The sequence below is a fragment of the Bombus huntii genome, chromosome 4, assembly GCF_024542735.1.
Source record: "Bombus huntii isolate Logan2020A chromosome 4, iyBomHunt1.1, whole genome shotgun sequence".
Classification (NCBI taxonomy): Eukaryota; Metazoa; Arthropoda; class Insecta; order Hymenoptera; family Apidae; genus Bombus; species Bombus huntii.
Genome location: NC_066241.1, coordinates 9,826,980 through 9,847,426, shown reverse-complemented (window position 1 = coordinate 9,847,426; position 20,447 = coordinate 9,826,980). Strand labels below are relative to the sequence as shown.

At 37.0% G+C, this 20,447-nt stretch overlaps 1 long non-coding RNA gene across 1 annotated transcript in view; it reads right to left on the bottom strand.

Moving 5' to 3' along the window:
* Window positions 1-676: 676 nt before the first annotated feature.
* LOC126864737 (uncharacterized) overlaps window positions 677-20,447 on the bottom strand; it is a 213,124-nt gene continuing 193,353 nt past the window's right edge. The window contains exon 3 of the long non-coding RNA XR_007689321.1: window positions 677-687. This is a non-coding gene — a long non-coding RNA (uncharacterized LOC126864737). The remainder of the gene's footprint in view (window positions 688-20,447) is intronic.

Here is a 20,447-nt window from a genome sequence, read left to right as displayed (position 1 = left end):
TGGTCGTAAGTTATGTAAATCATTAAGTTCCCTTAGTCTATCTAAACCGAAGTTAGTGTCAACGTTTCAACGAGAACCCTTAGAACGTCTTATTACTCAAACTGTAGCTATGTATGGTAGGATTAATAGCGTTCATCAAGAACTGATTTACTCGAAATTGCCACAAGAATTAGATGCAAATAATACCAAAATCTGTTTTCTACTATTACACTAGCGCTCGTAAATATCGTGATCTTTCACTCGTAAATAAAACAATATGTAGAAAATCTCTCGAGTGCCCAAAATTTTGAAATTGGTATCGTACAGTAGAAGACGAAATATTACGAAATATTCATCGGTCTAAGCGAACGATCGGCAGCTGTAAATCTTCCATTAAAATAGAAAGAAGATTCGATATCCGCGAACATACTAAACTTCGTCTTCTAAATAGACAAATCTCAAGGCCTACGTTAAATATACTAATTCTCGAAACGTCAGCTTTTTTTCCAGACCATTCTCTACAAATGTTACACAAGTAATGGAACGATTATTTAATTATTATTTAATAAATTCAAGATAGCGTATATTGTGACCACGGCTCGTATTATTTACATACGTCGCCAACATATAAAGAAACTCGAGCCAAAAATCGCGCGTGATATACCGAAGGGTCAGTTGCCATACTCAACTCCCACAACTCGCAGACACCTCGTTAACCCGAACAGAAACCACCTAAGCTCGAACTCGACAAAGAAACGGTCGTCCTCCAACGAAGAAACATGTGAAAAACAATCGAATCAACGAGGTAGCTAGCTGATGAACGCTTGACGCCTGGCACATGCAATTTATGCGTTGCCAGCGACGGATGGCGTGGCACTGTTATCAAGCCAAGGGTTCGTCGGTTCGAACCCCCAGCCGACGCCTAGATGGAGACGCGCAGGCTCGTGCAGCGTCCCGGAAAGCCGAAAACACGAGCGGCTCGTGCTACGGGTTCGTGTCTCTGGACGAACGCCTGACGCCGCGCTGGCCGCAAGCGTAAAGCCGTGCTCGCAGCACCCTCCACGAAGCGCTGCCACCTCTTCGGCGACATCCACCACGGTCGGTAACCAGCCTGGATCCCCTTTCGCTTCGACGAGGCTGCCACGCACAGCAAAACCGGCCTGGAACCCTTTCTAGCGGCCAGAAAGGTCGCGTTGCTAGCTTCCCTCCGGCTTCTAGGCTTAGTTTAGAATGTTCAGTGGTGTGACCCGGCCAGACGCTCGTCAGCTGAGTTTTGGTTCGTGTCCGAGGATTATTGATCCAATCCTTCTCGGCGATTCAGTAAGCATAACAAATCACGCATTTACTGTCCCTGCTTCACGGCTACGATTCTTCGCGTATTTTTGGACGGAAGCATATTTGGCTGGGAGTAAGACGTATATTTTTTTTTTTTTTTTTCGTTTTGTTGGTTCTTCGTGGTTGTAACGATTGCGTTGAAGTTGGAGATGGCTTTGAACGGGAGCGTGGGTAGTAGAGGTTCGACGCCGACGCAGATACTCGTGCGAATAAAGGAGTATCCGGGGAATGTTAACATTTCCGCTCATAAGTATCTAGATATTTTCGTTGCTTTGCAACGAGATACGAAGCTCGCTGAGATGGATAAATTAATGGTAAATTGTTTCCTTTATGGGTAGAGGAAACGTTTGTCGTCTTCAAATGTTGTACACTTTATTTCATTTGTTCCGAGAGTATTCTGAAAGGGAATAGTTGTTTAAGGTTGTTCTATTAATATCACATTGAAATTAAATACACGAGTTGATATTGCACTGGCTTCAATTTTACTGTTTTAATCAATCACTAGTTTTATAATTCTTGTAGTTTGTATCCAAACAACCTACTCTGTATTTGTGTATCATAAGAACGTTTTAATCTGTGTATAGTTAAGAAACTAAATGATCCAAGAATAAAGAACATTTTAAATAGCAAAAGTGTTTCATAATGTTTGGACGCTAACATAATCGATATCAATTTTGTTATCGCGGATTAGTTTCTAATTGTACGTTAACGACATACAATTCTCGATAGACTTATCAAACAGACAAAACTTATCGTTAGTCTTTGCATTCGTAATTTCGTAACTAAATTATATGCTGTAAAAATAAAAAAAATGTCTGAATACTTTTGAGCGACAGCTTATGCCCGTCTATCACTTTTGCTCGAGCCAAATGTTGTAGATGTTGTTTTATTCGTGCCCGACAGTAAGCGAATTAAAAGATTTCGATTCCATGGATGATTTAAAAATAGAAAGAGCAGAAATCGAGGTAGATGTTTGACATTGATGAAATTATAGTCGAAAGAAAACGTAGTAAGTATACGTTCTCCAGTTTATTGAACTGGACAAATTCTACGTCATATAAATTATGTGAAAATTCGATTAATTTAATATTCTGTATGTACAAATCTATTTACATTTTTCGCAAATCTATCAAATTATTTATTTTGTACTTTCATATCTAGTCTTTGTGTAATTTGAAGCTTCCCTTACTAATATGTGATAATATGAGGTCACAAAATTTCTATTTCGTGGTTGTATTATTACCTGGTGGAATACCTGATTACACAGCGATGTAATACCATAAATAATAAATTTCACATTTTGGTAGATGTTATGGAACCAAAGTATACGTACTTAACCCAAGAATTTGATGGGACTGATGCTTGAAACGCTGTTATATTCATTGTGTCGCTTTCTACTGATATTAATTCTACGTACATTAAACATATTTGTAATAAATTGACCCATATACGTGTTAAATTATTATACAGCTGTACCATTTATACGAAACTCTCATTTGTATGGAATTAAACAGATCAGTGCCTTTTGATTCGCTTACTTGTTAATAACGCTTTGAATGTTAATATCACTTGTATTTCTTGAAATATAAAGCTTAGAGTACTATTGCGTAATGTATGTAGCTTTTAATTTAAGATAAACTATATTAAAAAGACATTACATTTACTACGAACAATTATTTGTTTGTTTTTTTTATTATTGTGTCTCTTGTGAATTATATATATATCTTTTTTAATTAATAATTTCCTATCGAATCACTTAAAATACTTATTTTTGGACGTAACGAGAAGTCGTTGTTATTCTTTCTTAACAAATTGAATTTGCTATTTGCTATTACAATTTACCCTAATTACGCGAATAATTATTACAGGTGTTACTGCATGGTCTTCATTCCCAAATGTACGAACAATTAGGGCTATCGATGATCTTGCTATTACATGTATACATTCTTGATGATATCACATCGTGATTGTTAATTTGTAATACACTTCGTTACACATCTACTATATAGCGTTGACTTCGATCGATTCTATCAATTTTTCTATAATAATATCTATAAACATCTCCGAAATTGATTCTATTTTAGAATTACCTCGCTTAATTATTATTTGCTTAATTCTTTTATTAGAATCCTTCATTATAGCCGATATTTCCGTACACGAATTTTTTTTCATTGCCTTAACGTGTAAAATCACCCTATATATATATATATATCGCTCACATATTTTATGAAATTCTAAATATACATGTAAATATCGTATACATAAATATAGGTATATATATTTTCTTCATCTGAATGTAAAGTGTGTCGATGAATTTTCTAATAATATCCCATGTGATACATACACATATATTTTGATTACCGATGAGACTAAAAGATTAGTCCGTACGTAGATGATAAATGTAACAAAGATTATAGACTATGACCGTATTCAGATGATTTAATGTCAAGTGTAGTTACGTATGAGAAACCCAGTCCTATACAACTGGTGTTCATTAAGTCAGTTCGCAATAAATTTGCGTCAGTTCGGTGAGTTAAGTTCTCTTTTTCGTTATCTAGATAGCCGACATAACTGACATACAGCACAACACATTCGTCATTTTAGTCATTTTTATTACTGGCTCAAGCCTTTCCCGAACATTTAATCTCTCTAGTCTATCGTGACTGTATATTGGGATACATCGACGATATCAACGAATTATTCATCGTTAAAATCTGACAAAATGGAATTTCGAAGAGGAAAAGTTATAAGTGAAATATTTCTTTGTTTGGCAAAAATATAAAAAAGAAGAACAGATAATTCGATGTTTGATGTGCCGGTGTCTTGTTGTTACAAAATACTGGAATTACTATACTTTTTCATTACCAGCCACAACAACGCGTCCTTTATTCATTTTATTTTTGAAGAAATTATAAATGAACATAGTGATGCGCTTAGGTTTGGAATTTATTGATTATTAGTTTGTACCCAAGAAAAAAAAACAAAATACGATGAGATTACACAAGTGTCTATACATTTCAAATGTGCAACTGAGATCAATTCGATAATACAATAAATCAGTAATAAATAAATAAGTAAATAATAAGGTAAAAAGGATTAAATAAAATTGCATTCAATTTTTCACATAAAATAAACTAATCTCTTACAATAACAGATTACGTCTACTTGGGAAAAAATGATTTCGGGGAAACGTTTATCTAATTACAAGATACTAAGTAAATTGCTCCATTTAATATCTAAATCATAAAATAACACGAAGAAATATCATTCGCGGGTTCAAATAAACCGACTCACGATAATTATTAAGAAATAACATTTGACCAAATAAGATGACATATCGTCTAAATAACCGTCTGCCGGATATTTTATTCGAATCTGCGGTACTCTGATCTCCATGAAAACACAAATATAACGAGTCCACCTGTACACTCACACCACACTGTGAAAACCAAACTCACACTCGCCATGTGAAAGCCAAAAGAATTAAACCGTGGCCCACAAAGAAGCCCCGTTTCCTCGATTAAACGTTGAACAGTGAATCCTCGCAGGAAAGGGACACCAATTCGAGCCAGCCGTCTTTATCACTTTTCGATCACCGTTCGAATCTGTTCCGGAGTTACTTTCATCTGGCGGTCTCTATCTCGTAAAAAGAAGATCCTTTGGTGAAAGGTCGCGGGATAAAGTCACCGGCGGTCTTCTTCTTCGTTTTATCGTGGCTTCCGGAACGACCGAAATATCCAATGAACTGGCTCGAGGATCGAGTGACGGGTCGCGGGACGGTCGCGTTTCAACTCTGGAGCCAGTTCAAATAGAATTGGTCCGTCTGGAAAAACGAAACCGTAAATATTTACTGACCTCCTTTTGGAAGACAGCGCGAGGAGGACGGAGGAGAGAGAAAAAGAAGTGAAAAAAGAGAGGACGGGGCCGGAAAAGTAGAAGTCATTACTTCTGGCACGCGATAACGCGACAGGATAAACGTTACATGCCATAAAAACATCTCTGGCCCGAGGTCCTCTTGCACAATTTAATCTCTGGTATTAATACAGCGAGCCGCTGCGCGTTTCGTTGTCACAGGGCTGCCCTAATAACAGCGAAAATCTCAAAAAAAGGACTTATAATGGCTTCCTCGCCCGACGACGTACGGAATAAATTTGTTTCTTTTTCTTTTTACGACCAACGTAGGGATTATAAACAGTTTATTTCGGTTATATAGTAATTTTTGGATTATATATCAATTGGGAATAACAATTTTCCAGATACAACTTTATTTTAGCGATAACGAGTTGATTACGATTACGAAGAAATTCAAAGTAAGGATATTTTGAAAAGTTTGAAAAATTATATTGAAACAATTCTTCTGGAGGTGAAAATATAAAATTCTTGAGCTGCAGTAAAAATGATCCGTAGGCTCTAAAAAAAATTCTTAAAGAAACGATGAATGAGAATCCTTCGTTAATAACAATAGATCGATTGTGGTGAGAAAAATGAAAAAAAAGTCAAAAGTTCGAACAAATTCTTTCGAAGATCTAATGACGTATTTAATAAATTGTTAAAATTATTTGAAGGTTGTAAAAAAGGTCTAAGACTCTACGGAAATTATCTAGGATAACTTTCAGTTCGCTAACTTTCGTTTATATACGTTCGTGCTTCTATTCGTGAAACGGGGAATTCCTCTATGAGATAAAACGTTATTTGGTTTTTACACAGAATATACATACGTATACATGTGATTATCGCTGTATCATCGTAATTAAAAATATCCGAAAAGATCGGCTCACTTACGCTCGTTTCGCAATTTCGCATTACGAACCGTAATCTCTAACTGTAGTCGTTTCAAAATGCAATTTCCTGTTGCATTCTTCGCGAACAGGCGATAATGTCTATATATTCGCTTGTCCTCGCTCGTTTCCCTGTAACAATTTTATTTCTATATTTCTGTCCCCGTCAGAGGATATACGGCGAAACTTTACAGTTATAACACTTTGTGTCGGAAAACCATGAGCTATTGGTATTACGTTCGCTAACCTGTAAGTATGGCGCATACATCCGCGATAGTATTTGATACAATTTCATACGCGACCCATCGACGAGCTTACCTTTACATTATTTTTTTTTAATTCATTTACATTAATTTTTTGATAAATTCTACGGATTTCAGGAAGCTCGTGCAGCTTTCGCATTGTCCTGGTTTCTGTCGCTCAAATTTAATTTATTTCATGTTTAATCCTTTCAGAATCAAACACGTTTTTAATTTGCGAGGAAGATTATTTTTTTTTCCTTTATTAAACATCAATAATTGGAGCTATATTAATATGGAAACTACATTACAGGATAATATCCAATCTTTTGAGCGCATTATATTAAAATTATGATCACTTTAATCACACAGACCAATATTTACAGCGGTTGTTAATTTGCTTATCGAGAATTTGTTCACAATTCGAAGAAAAGGATTTACGACTAAGTACATTCTTTTTCTTTTCTGTATACCGCATCGAATTACGTTTTATTACTCGGCGAAAGTGTAGGTTGTATTTCTCTTTTTCAAACATTACAATACCGACGATAAACCGATGTGAAAATGCACTTTAGCTTAATATCGATGCACTCATTAATCAAGTTTTTCTGGTTGCGCGGGTTATTTCGTGATACTAGCGGCACGGGAAAGGAAAGTTTAAATTACACGTGAAACTAATTACGAGATGAGGATAAAACAAAACACACTGCAAAGTGGCCTTTTCACTGGCGCGACGTCCTATAATAGTGTAACTCTGGACACGAAATACCACGGAAAATGAAGTATAAAACGCGAAACAACGTGCACGTTATGATTTTAAAGAGAGAATTTTCAGCAGTATCGCGTTATACATCAGTCCTATGTAATTGATATTTTCCTTCATCTATGACTGAATTCAATATATACAAATATCTTCCATTCTATGTTTTATATGCAACTATAAAATATGTGATACATATTGCATATTAAACATAAAGTCATAAGCTTTTCTGTGTATCTGAATGGAAAGTGTAAATACCAAATAATTAACGCGATATTCTTAAAATGCACAAATACCTTGCATATTATTAATAGTATGCATATTTATACATGTTGACCCAGTCCCTTTGATCAGCTTCAATATCTCCGTTACTTTTTAAAGATACAGAGAAACTTAATTTACAAATGCCGTACAGCATACAGAGTAATACGCGTGTAATAATGTTTTTACGTTTAGAAAAATTCTATACATTTCGAAGTTTCGAACAGCGTGTTATATAACATAAACAAGGTTCTTGTTTGTATTAAAATTATCCAGAAACGTTTTATTCGCGTATTAAACTTGTTCACGGGCGCACGGTGCGAAACGTTTGTGGTGTTGGACAATAAAAAGGGAGAAAGGAGGCCAGGAAAAAAAGCGACAAAAAGAGAATAGGGAAGAAATGACAAAAAGGGGAAAAGGGACCGTTCGATGGAAGGGTGAGCAGAAGGAATAACATAAAAATGTTGGCGGTACTCCAAAGAGCTTGCCAACTCTCAAACGACTACTAAATCAAAATACCAACGCGGTACGGCGCACCAGCCGAGTTAAATTTTATTCCAAATCCTTTTATCGCAAAACCTATTTCCCTGGAAAAATGTAAATCTTGGTTAGCCGGCCGCGCCCCTCGTTCGCTTCCTTTTAAATCGGCTATTTCTTCTTCCGTAACAGCACCCAGGACGAAACTGTCGTGTTACTACACTGTTTCTCTTATCCTTCCGCCTCTTCTCTCTACCGTATCGTCGCCGTTCACCTTGCCAGTTACTTACCTTAACTTGGCCCATTGCGTGATAATCTCGTGCGAAACCATGAAACGTCTAAGAGGCTGTTACAGTTCATCTTTCGCATGTAAAAACTTTAATCGATTTTTCGCACTTTCTAAGAAGTTCCACCTTTGTTAAATTTCCGAAATTTGTATAATTTGCGAAAGACGATTTCGTTAAGAAGATCATCCATTAATTGCGAGTGGAAGATCCTGATCGATGCTTAATATTAAATTTGCATTTCAAGATAAAATATTTTTCTAGCTTATGATTGTTTAAAGAGAATGTCGCCTGCGTTTACATAACTTTATACCTGTACATGATTTACAAGGAAGCGTTGTAGGGTCGAAGAACACCCGAAAATAGTAGACGTGTATCTGTTTCAACCGCGCTATTCCAAGTTTACCTCGAGGGGATGAAATCACCCTTCAATGTTCGATCCCCTAACAGCGAACACGGAAATGGTTACGGATGGAAAAAAAATTTGCTAACAAAGATTGAATGCTTTTCAACTTGTTAGAAGAAAATGCTGGAATCAACAAACGATTTTCAAAAATGTGAACAAGAATTTCATATACATATATGTGTAGCTTTTACAATTCCACGATCAACAAGATAATACTTCATTATTTTTAATACGAAAGATAGCTTAGAGCTATTATTGCATATTAAAATTCGAGTAGGTTATCAGCGTCATTCTCTGTACTATACGCTTAATCTTAATCGCGAAAATAGTAGCGAATTTCAGCGAATTGCAGCAATTATATCCTTAATCGTGAAAATAGCACACTTTAGTAGCTAATTTATTTTCATAATAGCGAGCCAACTGTTTTCTTTAATCGCCTCCTTAAAACCTCTTTAAACTTGGCTATATGTACATCGCACACGTGGTTCGCGAGTGTGTAACCAGAAAAGCATCGAATTGCATTTCATGAGATACCGGAGAAACGAGACATAGATGCGTGAGATTTCAAGTGGAGCACGAACTACGAACATAGTTCTTCCTCGTTCCAGAAAACAACATTTAACCGTAGCAGCAGTTTCGTTGTTTCATACGATAACATTTTAGGGAATACAGGTTAAATATGCGTGTAAAATTCGCTGGTTAATGTTCAAGTGAAAACGAGAACAGAAATCTCGCGAGTTTTCACAACTTTTCTGTTCGGTCAGCTAAATGATTTTCATAATGATACGTGCACGTGTTTCCTCTTTTTTTTCTTTTTTGTTCGTACGAATACCCTGGAAGAAAATTATTCTGCGCGAGCTTAGAATTTGCAAATGCAACGTTTGAAGCATTTAAGCAGAAACAGAAGCGTAAAACGTTTCTGATTTATTATTAATTATCGCGCTTTATATCTAAAAACAAAGTTCTATCAAATAGACTTAGAATCTAAAGTCACACCAGACTCACACATGTAATTTGAAAATGTAACCCATTAATTTGCAATTGTCAAATTACCATTAAACGCCTTTTAAATTTCCCGAAATACGATTTTTATCGCAACAAATAGCAGGTCGGAGCAACTTTAAGCGAAAATCTCTGCGATAAAAGTCACGTTCCAAGCGTTTTCTCTTTTTTGAAACGCGTTATTTAGCAAAATCTAACTAGTAAGTCTCTGCTCACATTGTCGCCGCTAATGACTATACAGGTGCAATTGATGCGACGTTGAAACCCATATAAAAAAAATCTCTCAAAGTAAAAGTAATTCTTTTCTCAATATAATATTCGAATATATCAAATCATTTATTCTTTTGCTCTTTGAATAAAACTAACGAACTCATATTTTTATCAAAATGATTAAAAGAAATGAAATTCAAATGTGGATATGTTTCCTCTACCACATAATTATGATATCACGGTATACTTTGGATATTCTATACATTTTTTCATATTACGCTAATTCTGCAAATTTTCGCAACTCGAAATTTTTCACAAAATTGCACGGGCGTCTAATGATACCTCGTTCTCACGAATTTCTCACAAATGTACGATATATCCTAAAAATATCTAATTTGTTTACGACCGTTTATTCGAAGCTTGTTTCCCAATAAACCGTACCGTTCCACTAGTCAACGGTTCGTAAATTTCCAAAAGGGCCAGACACGTAGTCAGAATAAATAATATCGAGAGGGGTAGAATGGCCGCATAAATAACGAAACTTTTGAATTATTTCGTTATCTATAAATAAGTGGTTGGTTGCGCCACTTCACCGTGGCCTACCCTATTCATCCGCTGGCCGTACATCAACTTTTCTTCTCGCGTTTACGCCATAGAGCCGCGTGCGCGCGAACACGGCGATCTAAAAAGCGCAATGTCGAGTCGCGTATCGAGGAAAAAAGTATCAGCTTCAGGATGGCTTCGCTTTTTCCTTCGATGCCATTCAGCTGGCTGTTTCCATTCATAGGGAAATTTCCTTTCTTCCCGCCTCCAGAGGAAGCTGGACGCCAGGGAAATTTTTCAACTTTAATATAAGCAGCTCGGTTCGAATCTCCCTCGCGAAAGAAAGAATCGTTCCATTGATATTACGTAAACCTTCGTCCCTCTCCGCCAAGAATTTCACTTTGTTTTTGTTGAATCTTTGATTCGTACGCGAGAAACGATAGCAAGCTTCCTCGCTTCCATCCGCCGCTTTTTGATTACGTATTCAGCCAATTCGAATATTTCGCTTTAAACGTCTTCCGTGTACGCGATGAGAATCTTTCTTTCTTTCTTTGTCTTTCGCGTAACTGTTCCCGAACTATATGAAACTTATCTGTGCCGAATTTCGGGAAACTTATATGGGAGGATATTTGGTATGCACATTTTCTTTAATCGTTCGTATCAAAGGGGTAGAAAGAATCGTCGATGTCAAGAGCCGAAACTATAATTTCTAGAGTAACTTGAGAATTATGATATGTAGCAGGCATAGGAAGAAGTGTTTCTTCAATTACGTGTTCATACGAAATGAAGAAGTTAAGAATTGAAACTATCATGTTTAGAATAGCTTAGAAAGTACACTAGGAGGTATAAGGTAAATCCAGTCCCATAAATGTTGAAGGGAAGTATCATTTGTTTAAACGATAGATATATTACGATATAAGATTGCATTTTTTTACAATTTTTTTAGACGATTGTTAGTCTGTCTTGACTATTGTTCGTACGAACTATGAATTATTCCGTGACAAATGTATGAGAATTAAGTTAAATCACCTTTTGATTAATACTTATCTAATTAGTATGTATCTACGTGAATGGAATAATAAGAAATATAATTATCTAGAAATTTGAGTTTTGTATTTAGTGTTGGAATTTGCAACGTATACATGTAAATTGATAATATGTTTGAAAAATAATGTTAGCAAATAAGCTTAATAGAACGATTTATTGTCGTTTAGTTGTAAACGTCTAAATTATAAATTAATGCAGCTGCACCGCATATTGCCTTATTAAAAAGTTCTGTGTTTCACCGTATATCAATTATACTGCAAATTTGATCGCTTTGAAACAAGTTATAGCTGCCTTGAGCAAAACATCGTGCGCTAAGTGGTTCTATAACTTTCTCATGGCAAACTTGAACTATTAGCGATCCATTTTCCATTACAACATTCCGCCAGATTTTCTCTTAAAAGTATGAACAAAGTGTTATTTATTTAAATATTAGTTCTGGCTTGTAAGTTGTACTTTTCCCTTCTTAACTGTTTGTTAGTTGTAAGTCAAAAACGAAGAAATGCTCTAAATATTTCGATCTTGTTTTATATCAAAAATACTATTCACTAAGAAATATAAAATAGAATAATTCTTATATCGGGTTCACGAGCGACGAGGATAGATTCTTCGTAGCTATTGCTAATTTTTATGCACTTATAGGAAATTCAAAAATGCACAAAACTGCACAGCATGCACATAATACGAAGAAATACATAAAATATCCAAAATGTAGCGTTTTTTATGATATTTAGCAGGTGAAACAATTTTCTAGCGGGATGGTGTTTTCTTTATTACATTCTCGAAAAAAGAGAATTTACATGAAAAAGCACGATTTATTTACAACCTTTTCATCGAGAAAGCACGTCTAATTTTATAAACTTCTACGCGTGTTACTATCTTTTATCTCAAGAACGCCTGAATTAAAATCGAACGTTGCTTATATCGCGATAGTTTTACTTTATACACGCTATCAAAAGGCAATGCAATGAACAGTAGTTTTAGTTCGTGTCATATATACTCTCGGAATGAAGAGCTAAGGAGGACAACGAAGACATCACAATGCGGCGATGAATACAAGACACTTAGGAATGCAACAAAAGACAACTTGGCAAGTTCCATGGTAATGTTGATGCCTGTTAACGAGATCTTGGTCGAGCTTCCAACTCGTGTCTGTTCTAATATCATGCATTTTGATAAGAAACGAACATGCGCAGACGATCGAAGCTCTTCAGCTTCCAGTCTTGTTTTAGTTACATCGTCGTTAATCTCCAAGCATTTACGTACGATATATGCTACATAACATACGAGGTTGTGCAATACATTCGTTTGCCATTTGGTGTTACGTTTGGAAGAATTGTGTAATGGTTCCTATGGGAGGAAAATGAGTATTTTTATTACGAATATTTGGTACATTATTTGTTATGAATATCGCATCACAGACTCGTCTGTATTGAAAACATTTTTCAGAAGTTAAAATCGTTTAAAAGATAGAAAAATATTCTTGTACGTATTATATCGAAATTTCTGAATATAAAAATGAAACTTTGGAAGCGATGAGCTGCGTAAGCTGCTTAATCCATCTGCAAATGGGAATAAAAACAGCTCATCAGTTGTATCACGTTTAATATGAATTCCATCGACCTAGTTTGTGTTTGCTGATTGAGGATTTCGCTACCTATGCTATAGTATGCATGCACTAGGCTTTCCCACTTTCAGCAGAATTTGCATTCGTGTGGAAAGTTCCAGCCGATGAAAGCAACTTCCGAACACAAATACCGTGAGAATTTCTAGCAGCTACGAGGGAACAGATACGACTAACGTTAGCATAGAGAACACAGAAGAAGAATGCATTTTCTTTAATTATCAATGAATTATCCATTAAAGCTGGTCGCGTTAGACTTATCGAATCGATTCATTATAATACCAACACATACATATACATATAATACAAACATGTAAAAAACACGTGCCCTGGAACGAGTCGAAAGACACAGAGAAGAGATTAAAAAAAGACGAGAAGTTTTTAAAGGAAAGGAAATTTATGAAGTTACATATGGCAAAAGGTCTAATTCTAGTTCAATCTTTCTCAATTTTTGCTACCTTTAATTAGCAAATTATATATAATTTTCCAAAATAATACAGCCCCGTATATTAGAAAATATCATCGTTTTGTCGTTTACCTAGGCCAGCAGCGTAATATTCTGGTCCGAATGAAAAATCGGTATGGACCAGTATCGACAGTTTAATCCGCCAATTTGTTTGCCAGGGTAAAATTTTCGATTGTATTTCTCGTTGGTTCGTTCTGAAATTAGGGTTGAACATCGTTCGCAGGATTATCGGCGGACTGAACGATTCTCTGCTTAATCCGTTTGAAGGTAGACGCTGATACTCCGTCGGTAGCTTCTTTACCTGCTTAGCCCCAACTTCTATTCGACTGGTAATTCTTTCGAGGATCTTATTGGCTCGATAGAGATCGGGGTAATACGGATTCGGATATAAACCGAGTTAATAAATAACAGCGGATTCTTCATCGATCTCGTTTCGGTCCAATATGCTGTATTATTGTCTGATTCGCTTGGTTCCCCGTTCCATAGCTCTATCATGATACATACTTGCGAACGCTTCCACGTTTTTTTATCGATCTCGTTGAGTGTCACAGTGGCTATTCGCCGCAATTCACTGAACCGCTGTGTTGTTCATTCGATTTGCAAGAACGAAAGTGTCGAGCTTGTTGATTGTCATTTTTGAATTTTCCTATATTGGATGGTTCAAAACGTAGTGTTTTTGACAGCCGATGTATCTATAGAACAAACGACATCACACGTAACGCAATTACAGGCATTTGTTTCTGACAAACAGCTGAAAGTACACAATTTTTATACCCGAAATGCGCAGAGTCTTGAGGCCGAAGAAATAACTATTTTCTAAATCGTTCGTTCCCAATTCATTTTGTTACACAGTCATAGGGTTAAACAATCATTCATTAATCAGAAAAGGTCTTCGCTCTAGAATTTAAACTACTGGAAACTAAATCCCATCCTCGTCGACTGTACCCTCCTGTGTACAATTAATCACGCGAACTTAATTTATCGCGTATACGCGTAAATTAATGCTATTTATATGGCACTTTCTGCGCAAAGTATCGTCAGATTACGGACAAATATTTTTTCAAAAGCAAACCAGACGCTCGCGGATCCGAGAAAGTCCCTGGAGCACGACCATTCATCCGTGCAAAGTATTTTATTAAACAAGCTGCTAGCTGGTCCTTCGACTGGCCAGCCGGCATACAAATTCAAAGTGCGAAACGCGACAGCCCCGATTTATCACAGGTTCGCGTTCCGCGTCTGTGCCAGGCCCGCCGAAAACTTTGCGTCTCGCGTTGCATCCCGAGTGTGCTCGCTTGCCGCGATCCATCTTCCGCGTTGTTTTAAACCTTTCGCCGTTAATTCCGCTGCGTCGCTAGAATTCCAGCGTTCTGGAAATTAATAACGTAGATTTACGCAGTTTCGCGTGCGTTACGCATTTATTGGCGAGGAAAATTGAATTTTCGCAAATGATGACAGGATTTCCGGCGTGGTTTCGTCAAGTTTCTGCAATCGCGTGTAGCTTTTTATCAAATATATAAAATATCAGATATTCGATGAAAATAACTTTCACGTCACTTGGTGTACATTTTCCAAGTGTTTCAAGCTTTTCATTAAGCACATAGTTTCAAGTTTCAATTATTCAAAAATAATACATATCTGAAGACAACTCGATTTAAAGTAACATCGACGATCACGAAACTTAAAATAACATTACGCCACTTAGCGACCATCGTTCTTTCCAGATTAAAGGCTAATTAAAAGAATCTCTTGTATGAAACTTAAGAAGTTATTTCCGATCGAGTAAACTAGATTTAAATCTTGTAGAAAGTATTTGTTTTTGAAAATTCCGGTGCAAAAAGTAATACCAGCGGGAAATTCAATTGCGATCAGTTCGTCTTATATCAAGTTCGTATAAATTATTCATGAATACACGTTTTGTATTAATAACAAAAAGAGAAACCTTAAAAAGGGAGGAAAAGGTACCTTGAGAATTTCGGTACGAAAAATATGAACAAAGATCTTAATTACAATCAGTTCAACGTACATCAAGCTTCTGGCCATTATTCGTAAATAGACGCTTTATATAAAACTGTAGAAGAAAAAATTGCATCGAGAATACCAGGATAACAAATTTCAACAAGCATTTTAATTACGATCTGTCCAATCTACGCAAAAAGCAACGCAGGAATCTCAACCATTTCCACCTTTATGAATTACAGCGTAGAAGTATCCGTGATAAAAACGGTCCCTTTATTCCCCTCAGACCGAGTTCATCGCGAGATAAATAATTAATGAAGGGAAACGCGGCGTGACACGGGGGAAAAAATAGATTCGTACAAGATCGGCGATCGGATCGCCGAACGAAAATAGGGAAGAAAAAGAGAAATCGATGCCGGGTGACGATCAAGGAAAGAACGTTGACACGATTACACGATGTTGCCTGATAGATGGAAGCTCGAAGAGGGTTGGCGAAGAAAGAAACAGGAAGAAGACCGGCGGAGAGCGTTTCGAGGCCTTACGAATAAGAAAGAAAATGGTTAAAGCTGTAGAGATTAGGTTCGGTGGGGACGGTTCGTGAGACGAACAAAGAAAGATAAGATTGATGCAGGCGAGTAAATTGAACGTTACGAGTGACGACAATGCGACAAAGCCCGCAAATAATTCTCGCCGGAATCGTAATTTATTTCGTCAGAATAGAGCTCCGCGCGCTCGTGCCGCATTACAGCGTCGCGTCGCCTGCAACGGAAGTCGCTGGAATCTCCGGCGTGGAACAATGTCGGAAGATTATAAATGCAAAATGCGAAGTGCAAGTGCTTTGTATTATTTCGGGTTTCATCGTCGACTGCTAGAATTGTAAGGTGAGCGCTAATAAAACGCTCGGTTATAGGGTAAATTCAGGAATATTCAAGTATGTTAGAGGAGATGATATCAACGGGTGGAGAAAATTAAGACAGATCAGTGGGAATTTTAGTCGATTCACGGGATTAAAGGAGGAAAATGTGATAAGTATTTTGTTTTTATCGATTTTCTTATTTTCGTGTTGTTTAATGGTTGAAAGGATGTAGCTTGATGTAAGGTACTCAAAAAATGGAACAACCTAGATCTGTGTAAGGTTTTGCGAAGAAACTGATGCCATAGCTAAGCTATCTAAGCTACGATAACCGATAGGTTACAAAACACGTATACTTTGTGAGACGACTTTTTCACATTTTTCAAGATAACTTGCGAATAATGTTCCTAATAAAAATTTCTTACAAGGCGAATGATGGTAGCGTTAAAACGAAATGACGATATGATACATATTGCGATAAGGTATTGGAGAGATTAATCTACGAAAGTAGAACAATGGCGCGTATTTATTGAAATTAACGTTAAATGCGTCATACGTAGCTTGTAACGTTAATATAAACTAAATTTTCGTAATCAATGTGGATTAAATAATAGTAATGTACGTATTACAAACATATTCGCTTAAACGATTGATCGTACGATTAACTGAATTGTCAGGTAATTATTATTAAGCAACAGATTAACGGTAATTAATTTATAATTAAACTACTATTCATTTATACGCGAAAGAACGCGCAAATTCAAACAATATTGAAACCGATAATGTTGGAAGAACTGATACGTATTTACGATGCATAATTAATCGTTAAACAACAGGTTAACGATCATTAGTTTGTAATTAAACGACTATTAATTTATTTGGGGAAGAACGTGCAAGTTCGAGAAATGTTGAAAGTAGAACTGGTCTTTACGAGGCAGCCACATTTGACAAAATAGTAGAGTTTGGAAGTTTCAGAAGTGCCGGTCGTAAAGATTCAATGACTTTAGGTGGGTTGGCCAAGATTCAATGTTCCTGAAATCTCTTCTTTTTCCTTACAAACTACCAAATAAAGAAACAGAGAAAAATACTTGAAAACGTGAACTTTGTACCTGCGATAAATTCGAAGCGAAAAGGATTTATATACGACTACAGAGCTTGAAAACTAATAGTCGTACTATTTCTTTTTAATATGCATTTATCTGTCCTCAGCTCTATTGCACGACGATAAACTACGATCTATCAAGATATACGTTTAAACGATTCGTTTTCGAGGCTATGATTTACGTTTCTGCTTACAAAATATTTTCAATACCGAGAAACTTTGTTGAGAATAATAGCTATTCGTAATCTAACAGCCTTTCATCACTTCCTATTTTCAACAAAATTGTGAATCGTGATTCGTAACCCTTTTTATTTTTAGCGAAATTAAGATCTGTACATAACGGATCGCATTAGGTTCGCATTTGAACTGCTACTGAATCATGCGATACCTTATCCACTCACAGTGATACAGACAATGACTAGTTAAAATTCTCGCGTGCAAAGGAAATGCCCTGTTAATACAAACTCGTGCGATTCCATCGTAATTGTTCGAAGACGTCTAGCGTCTCATAGACGAAATCTCGCCTTGGTCGAGCGTAACCGCGGATCGCAAGCGGCACAAATACACATCACCGTAAGATCACCGAACATCTAGAAACCTAGCATTAGTCCGCTGTCTGTTCCATTCCCATCGAAAGATCAGATCGAAGTACTAGAGAAGTGCGTTAAAATCAGACGGTACCAAGAGCCAAGGCTTTTAAAAGCGCGACTAGAAAAGAGTTGGCCGATGTCAGCGACGTGCCCGCTTTTTCCTCCTGTTACCCGCGATTTTTCTTCGCGGGATTGCGGTAGGAAGAAGTTTACGAATGACTGGGAGGGATATCAAAAGAGGTGACTGAGGCAGAGAAGAGGATGGGGGTGGGGGAGAAGGGTGGAAATAAGAGAAAGGGAGAGAAAGGAAAAAGGAAAGAGGGACGCGAGTGAACTTCTTTAAGACGAAAAATAAGGGCGACTTGGCTCCTTATCTAGATAGGTCGCCATTCCGTCTCGAGGTAAAGAACGGGGAAACGGTAGCGACAAAAAAGTCACGAGCGCAAGACACAGCAGGCTTCCTCGGTGAAAAACGTAGAAAAGAAAGGGGGCAAAAGAAAGGACGTGGGAGGGTACGAGAGATAACTGGTGTATTAAGATTCCTAATCTAAATGAACGCCCGTTCCGGTCCAGTGGCAATGGCGGTTTATCCAGCCGTGGCTGCTTCGACTACGTTGTCGCTGCCTTCAAACGACTTAACGACGATTTTCGAAACGATCGTAGCCTCGCAGTCGTGCTTTCGAATTGAATCGAACATCGAATTCACCGGTGCTCCGGAATGGTATCTAAACAACTGCTTTTCGGTCTATTTCTCGGAACGAGACCCATCAGCTTGGAATCCAGCGACTGGTGTATAGTTCGTAGAGAAACTGAGAGCTTTTTACTAATTGCGAGCAGCTACTTTCCGTTCGCCCTTTCGTTTCTACTCAAATGAGAATGAAAGTCTGTAAGCTAGTGTATGGATATGGGATACGTATATTTTGTTTTGGTTAATTTGTGCAATATAATCATTTATCTTAGACTAATATTCGATAGATCACACGCAGTCATTTTATTTCGAATTAAACTAACAGGAACGAGCATGGAGAAACACATAAATGAACTGTAGAAGTTCAAATTGCATCTTATTCCACTCCGTTTCTCATATAATATCGCGATCGAGTGTATCTTTCATACCAACTTAATTGCAGTTATCGAGTAGTATGTGCAAAATACGCACGCTTCTGCATTCTAATTAGCGCAGAGGCTTTAACAAGACCATTGTTATAAATATGAACGATACAAGGAACGAGTATTAACAACAATGTCCTGAAGGAGATTGTTTTAAAAGTATACGCATTTATACTTAAACTCAATACCGGGGTGTAACACCTGTTAAAAGTACCAAAAGTTTGAACAATCGCTGTTGCAAAACTAATGTAAATCTGCAAATCCAGTCGATGTTATCGGAAAGAGTAAACCTTCCCCTTCAAAATGCTTTTTGTTTCATCTCGATCCGACTTTCCATTACTGAGATATCATCGTTCGAAGAGAACCAAATTTTTCGATGATCCTCTGTCGCTGTCTCTCCCGCACGCTCCGACCTCTCACTCGCACCGCGTCACTGACCAATCGCAACCTGTTTAATATTGCGCTGGTCAGGGGCAGACAGCATCTACGACGTTTTACTATTACTACTACGAAGCATACACATTTCTTGGAAAAAAATGTAAGTCAGACTGCTGCAGATTACCATTCATAACTCCACGGACTTAGATACGTCTATTACACTTTGTAGTGTTATATCTCTAGAACCAATTGAGATATCGACATAAATCAAAGTGCATTATTAAGGCTACGCTTCAGACCAGTTTTTCAGTAAGTGATACTTACAAATTTCGCGATTGTTTCGTGTGCACTGTTTATAAAATATTGACGTATTATTTCCATTCATTGAAAGTTATTTAATTTTTATTAAGCTCGAGAGAAGAGAATTTTTCCTAGGAAGTTATATGATTTTACGTCACTATATTACGCGTTGCATTAGTTTCTACGTAACGCAGTTACGTTACAAATACACCGAGGATATCTATACAAATTCATACTTTCACGAATATAATCAACAAAACGGAATCAGTATAGAATCATTCTACTTATTATACACCGTGACGATGCACTGCTGGAAATTTTAAATATTTCTGCGTATTGCACGCGATTTTGCAACTTAAAATTTCCCGCAAGTGCATGAAAATTCGCACTCTGACTATAAATTTACAATAAGATACCTAATGAAAATTAATGGAAGAAGAACAAGCAGGCACTTGGTGGGCGAATTTCATCAAATTTGCTCAACGATGTAGGGGAATGTACTTTGACTTCGATGGTCTGTCATCACGAACGAGAAAACGAAAGATCCTTCGTCCGGTATTGGGATGTTGCCGCGTTTAGGTGGACGCCGCGTGTCGATAAAAGTATCCCGAGATCGGTAGAAGTTGCTTTTATTACAGCGACGTTATTTTTCTATTGCTATTGAAATAGGCACTCAAGCAAAGATGCTGATGTTAGCGTTGCAGCGAACGATAAAAATCTCTGAAGTCGCTTTTATCGACGCAATGGTGA